This window comes from Limulus polyphemus, unplaced genomic scaffold (assembly GCF_000517525.1).
Source record: "Limulus polyphemus unplaced genomic scaffold, Limulus_polyphemus-2.1.2 Scaffold29, whole genome shotgun sequence".
NCBI classification, from domain to species: Eukaryota; Metazoa; Arthropoda; class Merostomata; order Xiphosura; family Limulidae; genus Limulus; species Limulus polyphemus.
The window spans coordinates 583,730-595,936 of NW_013665639.1; positions in this window are offsets into that span (position 1 = coordinate 583,730).

Below are 12,207 nucleotides of genomic sequence, written 5' to 3' on the forward strand. Positions count from 1 at the left end.
GACGGCTAGCGCAGATAGCCCTCGTGTAGCTTTGCGCGAAATTCTTAACCTACAAACAAACTCTTTCGTTTAAATTATTTTACTGGTGAATGATTTTGATGATACATAGAAACGCACAGATGCAGAGTGATACTTATCATTTAAAAAACACGAGAGAGATGATACATGGATCAATTTGAACAAAGAGGCTGTATTTTATGTTGAAAGTATCTACTGGTGCTTAAATCATTTACAGTGTCCATTTTGAATACAACCTCATATATTTTCTCAAATTTTTGGCTGAATATCGTTGACATCGAGGGTACTCAACTGATGAAAAAAAAGCATTCCAATCATTATAAATAATACATTTTGAACATTATTGTTAATTAGGTATGCTAGTTATTAGATATTTATCCTTATTCTGATCTATGTAGGTAGCTAGCTTTATTCAGAAGTTAATATTAACAAATGTAATGATCGTTTTAAATAAGATTTCTTAATATTTTACTGAAATATTTCATAATTGTTAATTTAAATATAATATTCATTTAAACAAGGTCTCAGATCCTTCTGGAGCTTTCTGTAGAATCGCCATTTTAATGGTTTGACCATTTTGAATATGACATGTTGTTGTCAGAAATATGTGTTCAACTTTATTCACCAAAAAGTACTCGATAATCCTACAGCTTTGGTGTCACGTTCTACACTTTTGATTGGTTTAGCCAAGCAATACATGTCTTTAAATGGTTTTAGATAAACAAAGTAAATGTATTACCATTAAGGAATATAAGAGTGAGTAACTCCGAATCAGAGTGTTTATGATAATGTTAAGATTCTTCGCCCCACTCAGTGGATAGCCTATTACATGTGAAACTTTGTACTAAAACAAATAAAGGCGCTTACAATAATGTTACTTACTTAAGAGTGTTTATAACGGCACTTTGCAAGCATGTCATAACAACATGTCAATATTACTCGTTTTCAAAGAGTGTTACCTAGAAAAGATGCAATTGGTCAGCTACAGATAGAATGTAGAATGTATGAGAATAGATTTAACGCTTTTAGACAAATCATTTCTACTTACAATGGGTTAGGACCTCCCGTTGAAGTATTTGTTTAGTTGTGTTTATTTTCTATCGAATGAATGCTTTTTATACGTACCTTTCAATTCATTCTATTCTAACTTGTAAAGAAGCGTAGTGTTCATTTTCATTTAATCACAATTTTAATCTAGTTTCAATAAATGCAGTTTTTCATTTTCACTTACGTTTAATCATCTTTTTTTATTTGATCTACTTCTGTGTTTGAATTAAGAAAGTGTTTGCTTTTGTTTGTCTTTACACTTAGTTTTGTCTCTTTCATTCATTGGTTTGGCAACCAATCACTACATTTGTTTTACTACATATTAAGTCGTCAAGTCTCTAGTGTTTTTTTTTTTTCAATTATTCCGAGCCTTTGGTTGCCACATTCTATGTCCTACCCTCAGTCCGTGGTAAGTTTACAGACTAATAACTAAAATACAATTTTCGATTCGCTGCGGTGGGCAGAGTGCAGATAGCCCATTGTGTATCTTTGCACTAAGTAAACAACAACTGTGCATGCTCTGTTTTTCAAAATACGTGTTAAATCAGTTGCTCTATAGTTTCAGAAACAATTTCAAAAACAGATCGAACTCTAGAATAACAATTTACTGAAACTGCTCGTATCTATTTGAAAAGACCATATGCCACTATTGTTGATCGATATATATATATTTTTCTTTTGTAGTTTTATTCAACATTTTATCCAAATGCTATATATTTAACGAGTAGCGAAAATGGAAAAGGAGAGATACAACAAAGACTAGGAAGAATACAACAGGCAGCTAAGAGTAAAACATTTAATGTAATGCTTGTTGAAATAGTCTGGTATTATTTATAATGTGTCTATCACTATTTTACAATGGGAAGACAACGCTTCAATTAAGTCATTTGTCGTTTAGAATACATAATATATATATATATGATAATTACGTTTTTGACTTAATCAATTAATGACATGTTATGGGTAAAATGTTAAGACTTGTAGAGGATATAAGTAGTAGAGTGTTCTACTACTTCTACTCTTGAAATATTGTGTCTTTTTAGAAAATATTTTACACAATGAAATTCTAGTAAAAAAGTAAAGGCCCTTTATACCCATGATATTTAAATAAAATTATTATGAAGTTTACAATGTTACAGATGATAAGAAGCTCTCATCCTTCGCCTTATAGGTCCTGCATTTGATTTCAGCCGTAAGTAAACATAATACTTGAACTGCGGTCTCTCATGCCAAAACAAAAGGCCTTGTTCTAACAAATATAATTATCTTTTTATACATGTTAGGGTTTTTTCCGGTTCAATACTAATATGTGTATCAATATGAACAATGTACAGTTTTAGATAGTTTCTCAAAAATTAAATCCCTCCTCAATACTCGATAAAACAATGAGGTATGATGAACGACTTTGTTGTGATTTTGTTTCGTGTACCATTATTTCTTCACTTTTCCCTTCTTTGATGTGAGCCAAATTAGACTAAAAATGATTTGAAATTCAAGATTATTCTCACCAAACCATGGCCTTACTTAGCTGTAAAATAATAATTTATTCATGATAGACAATCTATTAACTGGAAATAATTTAGATGGCATCAATATTAGTCCTGTTGCATTACTTTCACTTTCTTCGTGCATAACCTAAAATTGGATTTTGGAAGTAAATTGCTCTTAGAAGAGTTGATGGTTAATATATACCTTATCATAACGTTTTAATAGTGTAATACCTAGTTAAATTGTTGACCGCGAGCTATATTTAAATGAAACAAGATATACTTTCATTTCAAAACAGCAGGCGTTATTTCTTTATTCCAAGTTTTACAAAGTAGGTTTAAGTAGATTTGTCTATATTTGCATATTCTGGTATATAAGAGTTTGATTTTAAATTTATTTAATTATTCTCCAACGTCTGCGTAATTTTTCAATAGATTTATCATTTCTGAGTTGTTGGCTGTTAAAATTAATTAAATTACTCAAACATCTAACGCTTGATGTAAATGAATACATTTGAAGTTAACAAGATGATTAGCGCTGTTGTTTATATATCATTTATCAGGTTTTTAAGGTTGACAAAAATTACGATAAAGATTCAAGTTGCTATTGCTTATAGTTGTCTGCGCTATTTTCCTTGCTTAAGGTAATAAGGGAGTGTTTCAAGTACATCATTGATCATTGTTAAATCATGCAAGTGACAGACTCCCAAGCCTCCTACTGGGAAGAGGAGAGAGATTCCCTAAAGCGAGAACCTCACCTTGGTCTTGATCACAGATGACATCACAAGATTGTCTGAGAGAGAGGAATTGGCAGTATCCGAAATTTGAATTTCTTTTTTAGGTTACAAGTGTCTTTAGGCACAAGAAGGCAAGTTTATTTTATTTTTTTCTTGAAGGTATTCGTGCAAAGCTACACAAGAGTGATGTGAAATGTTTGACTATAGAGAGAGAAAACAGCTAGCCAACAAAACAAGTTAATCTTATTTTCTATTAAAACATTATCTTATTGTTTTTGTTTTATTATATTCAGTTTCCACAGCCCCTCAACGGTAAGTCTGAAAATTTATAACGCTAAAAATCTGGTTTCAATACTCTTGGTTGATAAAACGCAGAGAACCGATTGTGTAGCTTTGTGTTTAACAGTAACAAAAACTCTAATAATCTTAGTATCTTAGACGTTAAGCTTCCATATTCGACATCCTTTTCTGTTGATGTTGTTATATAATGTTTGTTCTTGTTCATCTTCCCATTGAGACTTATCCCTTTTCATCCCAACAGCGACAAATCCCTACTTCTGTTCTTTCGCATCCTATATTCGCGAGCCTTTCCTTGTTGCGGCGGTGAGAGAACAATATACATGCTTTATCTGTTCAAAACATTTGGTTTGAAATGAAAAAAAAAATATCCAAACAGATGTTTAAGACTTAATGTACGATTTTTGTCTGATCACACAAAATGCTTTTTTTTTATCGTTTCATATAACACAAGTACAACTTGGGGCTGTCGCTGACGCACAAGCTTTTTAACTTACTTTTCCTTCATTTCATTCTTCCATCACCAGCAACAGGTTTTGTTCACACTGGATCATCAGAAATTTTATAACATTTTGTACTCGTCCTGTTTTTTATTTGTTGTTGTTGTTGTTGTTTTTCGGATTTTGATGTAAAATAACATTTTCACTATCTATCTACGTCCGTAGCTTTGAATTGATACACAATGCAGCTACTCAATAAAATGCACCGCCAAGTCGAATATTTGAAATAGAAAGTCACTCTTATAGCGCAGACGTGGCCCCAAATTACGGAGTACGTTTTTGCGGTAACTGGAGCCGAACCATGAACCTTCAAGTAAACAGCGCGGACATATGCCACCCACTTTGCCACGTTCTGCCTGGACTTGTCCGAACAACCAATTTCCGTCTGTGCATTAATAAAACTTATAACACTTTTAAAATGTAACATTTTTCAAGGAAAAATCGAGATTTCTTGTATTACCAGAAACCCTTCATGAAAGGAAAGTCGAGATTTTCAAATCCCTTTTTTTGGAAACACATAGTTGTTTTCTGATATTCTCTTATCAGTCATAGAAAGATACATACAGTCTGTAAATATAATAACAGCACGTTTGGGTTACCTCTATGATCAACTTCCACAATCCTGTAATATTTTCTTTATACTAATTTCTTTAACCTAAGTTGTTGATGCAACTATGTGTAAGAAAAGGTAATTATGCAACTGTGACAGCAGACAAATATGTATTGAGTCAGTACTAACCTTACTCATTAGTTCTCCAATCAATCCATTCCACGTACCATTTTCTGACTTTATACCGTAATGGTTGTCCTTAGGGTCATGGACAGAATAGCTATGACATTTTACAAAATCTGTCGTCACATTGGTTGTTTATTATTCTTATTACAAGACATTCTTTTTAACTGTTCTTTAAACTTTATTATTACAGTATTATTTTATAAATACATCTCAAGCTTTTAAAATTATGATTTATAATAATACTTATTGCTTGTCATGTGAAGATACTTGTTAATTTTTTTTTTAAAAGGTGGACAAGAAAGATGATTGCATGAAAATGATTTATTTTTATTTTGAGATAAACATCTTATCAAACAGTAGATGGAAGGATATATTGATCAACAGATTGATAACTACCTGAAATTCAGAATATCAGCTAAGACATTAACCACTGTAAACATATATCCAGACCACTGAGTGCTGTTACCTTGAGGTTTTTGCCGTACAGGATACTCCTTGAAAAATAACAATAACAGAAAATAACAAAAAACAGAATGTTCCACCTATGCATGTTTTGATTTTCTAGTTAAACTAAGTAGCGCATATTAGTTTTTATAAATTCCTTAAGTTTCACCACTTCAACACATCATATAATGTATCGTTTACCTATAAATAATTTTCCTGTTTCCAACTAGATTGTGTTAGCCTTTACTTCTGTTTGTATGGGGAGTTCGTGTTCTTCAATTTCCCAGAGAACGTGTTTTAATCGTTTCAAGAGTGACTTTTATATCAACGTACGATGGAAAATTCAGTAATTTAACATCGAATACGTTATGTTATGTTGCTAGTAACAAAGTTAAGTTTGACTTACGCCGGCATACATACATATAAGTCTGTGTTATTTTGACTAGGAATAATATGAAAGATACAACAAGGGAAAAGGTGAGGTAAGGTCGCCACCTTAGGTAAGGTGGCCATTCCCAGTATATCAACAGTTATAACTTGCTGACAATTAAAGAGAATTATTTGTAACTATTGTTTAGGTGACCATATGCATAAGCAACTGACAGACTTCAGTTATTTTTGTTTTCTCAACAATTCTGATCTAAGGTAAACACATTGAATATTTTATGTTACATCGAGATATTTCAGGGAATTTTACCTTGTTTATTTCAAACAATGAGTAACTATAGACAGCTGAATATGCCGTAAAAGAACCACATATCAAGTTCATTGTTTTTTATATAACGTGCGATAGGTTTAGGATGAACGGTTTTGGGTAAGGTGGCTCCCCCACGGCTCTCCCTTTCTCTGCTGAGGCTATTTAAATAATTATTTAAGTGATTTAATTACAGTGGCTGAATGCAAAAACATGTTTTAAAGTGTGCTTGTTATGATTTCGATGTGAACCATTTTACCCATTCTTGGGAATATGTTTTATCCCTCAACCAATACAAGCACATTTCTTCAATATCTAAGAAAAGGGTTTAGTTAACAAATTATGTGCTGACAAATGTTTGAGAGACCTAAATAGTTAAAAAATAAATAACCACAAAAATAGATCAGCCGTTATATTTCATTTGAAAAGTGTGTCAATTAAACTACAAATAATGCAATGAACCAACTAATAACGTATTGTTTACAGTCCCGTAAGTAATTGTTTTTGAATAAATTTGTATTTATCCTATTTTCAAATCATATTTAAATCTTCTGCTTAGTATTGAAACTATAAAATGTTGAGAAAGTGACCTCTGATATTAGTTTTTTAAAAATAAATAAAATAACTCAACAAATTTTAAAACAATAATCAAATGATTGAAAATAATTAGTTATGTCTATTCAATCAATTCAAAACGAAATGAGTAAAAAATACGATCTTACACCCAGTGAAGTTACTCTTAAAGTTCTATTTTGGAACTTTTTGAAAGGTAGAAAAAACAGGTCATGTGGTCCTTTCATTCCCAGTTTCTTGGACCAAGTTCCTCTTTGGTGGAAAATTATGTTTCCATCTCCAGGTGAATATGATGACCATATTTTAAATGTAGTGTTCTGAGAGGGGTGAAAAAAACCTAAATATGTTAACCGTTATAAAAAGATTAACTTGTAATAAAAACTACAATCAATATTTTATATATTCAGGCGACGTCCATTTTTGTTTTTTGTTTTACAAAGAGAAATTCCAAAATGAAGCACCTAAGTATATACTAATTTTCATGTTTATTTTGGTATTTCCATTGATTAACAATTTATACATTGGAAAAAGTAAGCAGTCTTACTAACAATAATATAGCAATAAATAAATACTAGATCGTTTTGTTGTCAGTTTTATCATTAGTTCCATTAAATTTTCATTTAACAGAGATTCTGTGTTAAAGATATATTGTATTTTAAATTATGACGGAAACGTAGACTTAGAGGGCGCTAGGGAGATATGAAGACGTTTGAAAGCTGAACTTCAAGTTTTCAGAATATTTTATTTAATTATGTTTAAGGACCTGATTAATATTCATATTTGTTGTTTACAGATTAGTTATTTGTCAGTTCTTCTTTTAATGATAACCTTAGTTACTTTAGTGAGAAGATAAGTTATTGATAATTTGGTGTGATATATTTAACAATAATGTTAGGTTTAACAGTGTTGTCAATAGGCTACTTGTATATAGTGTAATTATTTATTCCCAGGCAACAATATTAAAGCGTATTGTAGGTGCTAGGCGGTGCTCGCGGTTTGTAAGTTTGATAGATGCAAAGAGTGAGGTCTACTTGGAAACTCGGGAATGGTATGCACTTTTAAAGAAGCTAGTAGTGAAGATGAGTAATTTGTATGTAGAGTTAGTAAGTTTGTGTATAAATCTAAGGCTATACTAAATAGAATAAAGGCGATATATAAAGAGAAGGGTCAAGTCTGGAAAATGACATGTAGAAGATATAGTAGCCCTTAATGACTTTCAGGAGGTTGAAAATACTAATAATAGGGCCAGAAATATTGAATTTAATTGTAATGAGAAAATTATGTTAGGTAACAGATTTCGCCTCTAGCTTGTGTAGATGAGGAACTATGGGAAGGAAGGAAATCAAATGGTACAGTTAGCGTTAGAAATGAAAACATAGGGAAGTTATAGGCGAATCTTTGGTACGGTACGTGGACGGGATAGTCTGTGGAGTACATAAAGGGGAAAGAATTAGATTATGCTATCCAGGGGCAGGGATAGAGGATATAACTGATAGAGCAAGTGATATAATGAAGGGTGCCAGCAGTGATGCAGTCTTTGTAATGCACATAAGGGCTAGTGATGTAACGAAGGGTAGGTCAGATGAACTTATTGTTAAATATTGGGACTTAATTGTTGGGATGAAATCATAAGTAGGTTACTAAGGCTGAATTCACTTTTTATATATTTTAATATATAAAAACGAGCATTTTGACTGATTGGATTTAAGGAATCAGTTCCATGGGAAAGAGAGCTTTTCGGAATAGATGGGTTACATTTTAAAATTTGACATGAACTTTCTTGTTTGCAAGGTCTATTATTGAACTGTAAGAGCAACTTTAAAAGAGGACTAAGCAGTGTGGAGGGCTAGAATAATGAAAAAAAAAGATATAGAGGAAAGTATAGTGTAGGAACAAAATGCAAAAGTAGTTTAATGGTAGGTTAAATTACTATTACTGTAATGCTAGAAGTATAAGAAATAAAGTAGATGACTTTAGAAGCACCAATTGATATGGAGGATTTTGATATAAATGGAATAACTGAAATCTAGTGAAATGCAAAAAAAATTAATGGCTATAGATTATAAGATATTTAAAAGGAATAGCATACTGAAAATAGGAAGTGAGTGGTTTTATATGTAAAATCCGATTTCCACCTTTTTCCGAATATCAAAGGTAATAGTAATGAAACTATTTATGTTTCTCTTAGTGGTTATAAAAGGAGAAGGCTTTTAGATGAAATTACTGAGAAACTCTACAGTGAGATAAAGAATTCAGCAGTAGAAAATTTTAATTTCAGGCATATAGATAGGGACATGTTAAAGTCACATTATGAGGGAGACGGAATTTTAGAAACTGTTCGGAATGATTTTCTTCACCATTCAGTTAAGGAACCCACTAATAACAATGCTATTTAAAATTTATTTTTACCTTCTAATATGGATACTGTTGATAGAGTAGAATTGAGGTTGGAGAACGTCTGATTGCAAGAGATCATTGGCCAATTAAATTTGATGTTTTTCTGCATATGGAGATAAGAAATAATGATATTTTGATGCCAAATTTCAAGAAAGCAAATCTTTTAGAGATTAGATAAGAATTATGTGCTGGAATTGGGCTACTGAATTAGTTAGAGATATTACACATTTGAAAAATAAATTCCTAAATATTCAAGACAAGTATGTTACTTATGGAAAAAAAGGTGGGTGCAAGTAAAAACCTAAGGGTGTAAAAGATAAAATTAAAGAAAAGCGTTATAAGTTTAAGAATTTTAAATTTACTCTTATGACGGAAGATTTAGAGAAGTACAGAAGATCAACAGAGTTAGTTAAGCGAGAAATATGGAAATCGAAACATCATATGAAAAAAAAGATTGGATGAAAATGTATGTATTAATAGTAAGGATTTCTTCAAACACATTTAAGTTAAGCAAAATGTTAGGTGGGAGTAGGGTGTTTGAGTGATGATACAGGAGAGCTTTATATCTGATGATTATGAGACGGCTGGATTATTCAATTCTACCTTTTCTTCAATATTTGCTAATAAAGATTTATGCAATATTCCTCATCCTGAACAGTTGATAGATGGAAACAAGATGATCATGTTGATTCTAAGCTTGTTTCCAGAAAAATAATTGGAATCTTAACGGCCAGGTGATATGTGAGCCATTTGCTAATAATTTTTGTAAGACCTTGAACAGTGGGCAAGTGCCAGAAGATTCAAAGTTGGCTAACGTTACTCTTTTTAATTAATGTGATAACAACTGTCACAGAAATTATAAGCCTATTAGTCTTTCATCAGTAGTGGGAAAATGTTTGAAAGCCTGGTAAAGAATATTTTGTAAAGTCATTTAACAAAGTTTAATACTTAGCATGGTTTCACTAGGGGGGGGAAATCTTGCTTTACTAATTTTCGACATTCTTTGAATAGGTTACTGCTTATGTAAATGGGAGTACGAGTGTGGATTTGGTGTAAAGGTATTTTCAGAAAACATTTGAAAAAGTGACACATAAAGGCTTATTAAAATAGTATATTCATAGGTGTGGGGAGTAGGTTAGCTAATTGGGTAAAAAACTAGCTGGGTGCGATAAAAGCAGAATGTTGTTATAAATGGGATTTAGGCAAACCGTATTAATGTTACAATTGGGGTAACTCAAGGCGCACGGTTGGAACTTTTGCTCGTTTTGATTTACATCAATGATGTAGGTAAGAAATAATTAAACTGATTGTTACTATGCAAAATATAAATGTACATTTTTACTTTGTTTTTTAATTGAATAAAGTAATATATATAAACGTCTTATAATTTTCATAGTACAAAACTGTAATAGAAGATAACTTATAGAACAATAAAAATACATTATTCGTTTCTCATTACTTTTCTACATTTAAATATATATCTTACCGTTTCACAGTTTTCTTGACTTGCCTTCAAGCTCTTACGGACTTCATTAGAACATTCATTGCTTTGCACTTCTGTAGAAGATTTTTACCACAAACATTACCTTGTCTCCTTCAGTTAGATATTCTATGTAACTTGTTACGTCACTTATCATTGTTCCACACGCGAGAACCCAAGGATTGCGAGGACCGAAGAGATCTCGAGTCTGAAATAATTTAGTTTTTGAGTACACAGTCTTTTTTTTTACTCATAAGTAATAATAAACATACAATATTGTTTCAAATATATGTTTAGAAACTCATGCACACACACAAACATACCTCTCTCTGTATACAGATGTGTATGTTTCATTTGCGATACAGAAATAGGACAAACATATCATTTCAAGCATTTTTTGTTATACTCATAGCATCTTACATATATTGTTTGCACATTGCTGTTATCTATTTTCGAATTGATTTTCTCAAGAATTTGTTTATTATTAATCTAACGAGTTTTAAAGGGATTTTCTCGGCTACATTTATATGCCTTCTTAGACACTGAAGGTTTTAACAGACATGCCATGAATTTGGAGTATTAGAAATTTATTTTTATTAGTTGCATAAAAAAAAAAGAAATCATCGGAACAAATGGAGTTTTACATTGACATTACATTCTACATTTTCGCATAGAATCTATATAAATATAATAGTACTGTCTGTTGTATAACCAAGTAACAGCCTCGAAGATTTTGGATGGATTTTCACCAAAATTAGTATGAAGATTCATTAGGTCCGTGCGGGGGCACATATTTTCAGTTTTGCGTATTTTATGGACGTTTTTGCATTTGTTACCACTACTTCGCCCCCTGTTGATGGATCTTCTCCAAATTTGGTTTGTTTGGGGTACATGGGGAAGTACCTACAAAATTATCAGTTTTTTATTTTGCGGTTTTTATGGGCGTTTTTACAATTACATAAAAGGGAAGCAGCTTTTCATGTCCTACGATAACCTTTCATAAATCATGAATTCACATGACTTCCGTCCAGGGGACGGGTACTGAGTCAAACAACATATATTTTTTCGTTCGTTTATCAAATTTTCCAATTAATTTTCTCTTGTACTTGTTGCCAGACTTTCCCAAACGTGTACTATTACATTTCAAGGAAGCAAATTAACATTGATACTACTTACTATAAATACATAATAGACGCATTAGCACAATTATATATATATATATATATGTTGCAAACAATTGTTCATATTCATTCTGTAGAAAGATGGGAGTTATAGCAGAATATATCATACGACTCTGGTACGTGTCATATATTACCTGAAGACGCTTCATGAAAACGTTTAGTCCTTTTTGATTTCTTGCAAGGAAAACGTAACCTTGATAGTTCTGAAGCATGCCTTGGTTCCGTGGCCATTTGAAGTTCGGTATGTAGCTCAAGTTGATTATGGTCGCCTTAATACGCTGATGAAATAACTTTCCGATCAGAAGGCTAGTTCCTATGAAGATGAAAAAACCGAGATACTAAAGCTTTAATGAATTAAGAAATACCCTGGTCTATTATTGTTACCTAAAGGTAGTTCATCAGTAAGTATGATTTCTTTTTCAAGCGTCATTCTATTGTAATATGAATAATATGACTTTATATTGCAACTTGTTAAAAAATTGGTTTTCACCACATTTTTATATTTATTACAATTTTTTGTTGTTGAAGCTAGCTTTCGATATGCTGTACATTAAGCCTGACGATTGTTTGTTTGTTTTGGAATTTTCGCGCAAAGCTACACGAGGGCTATCTGCGC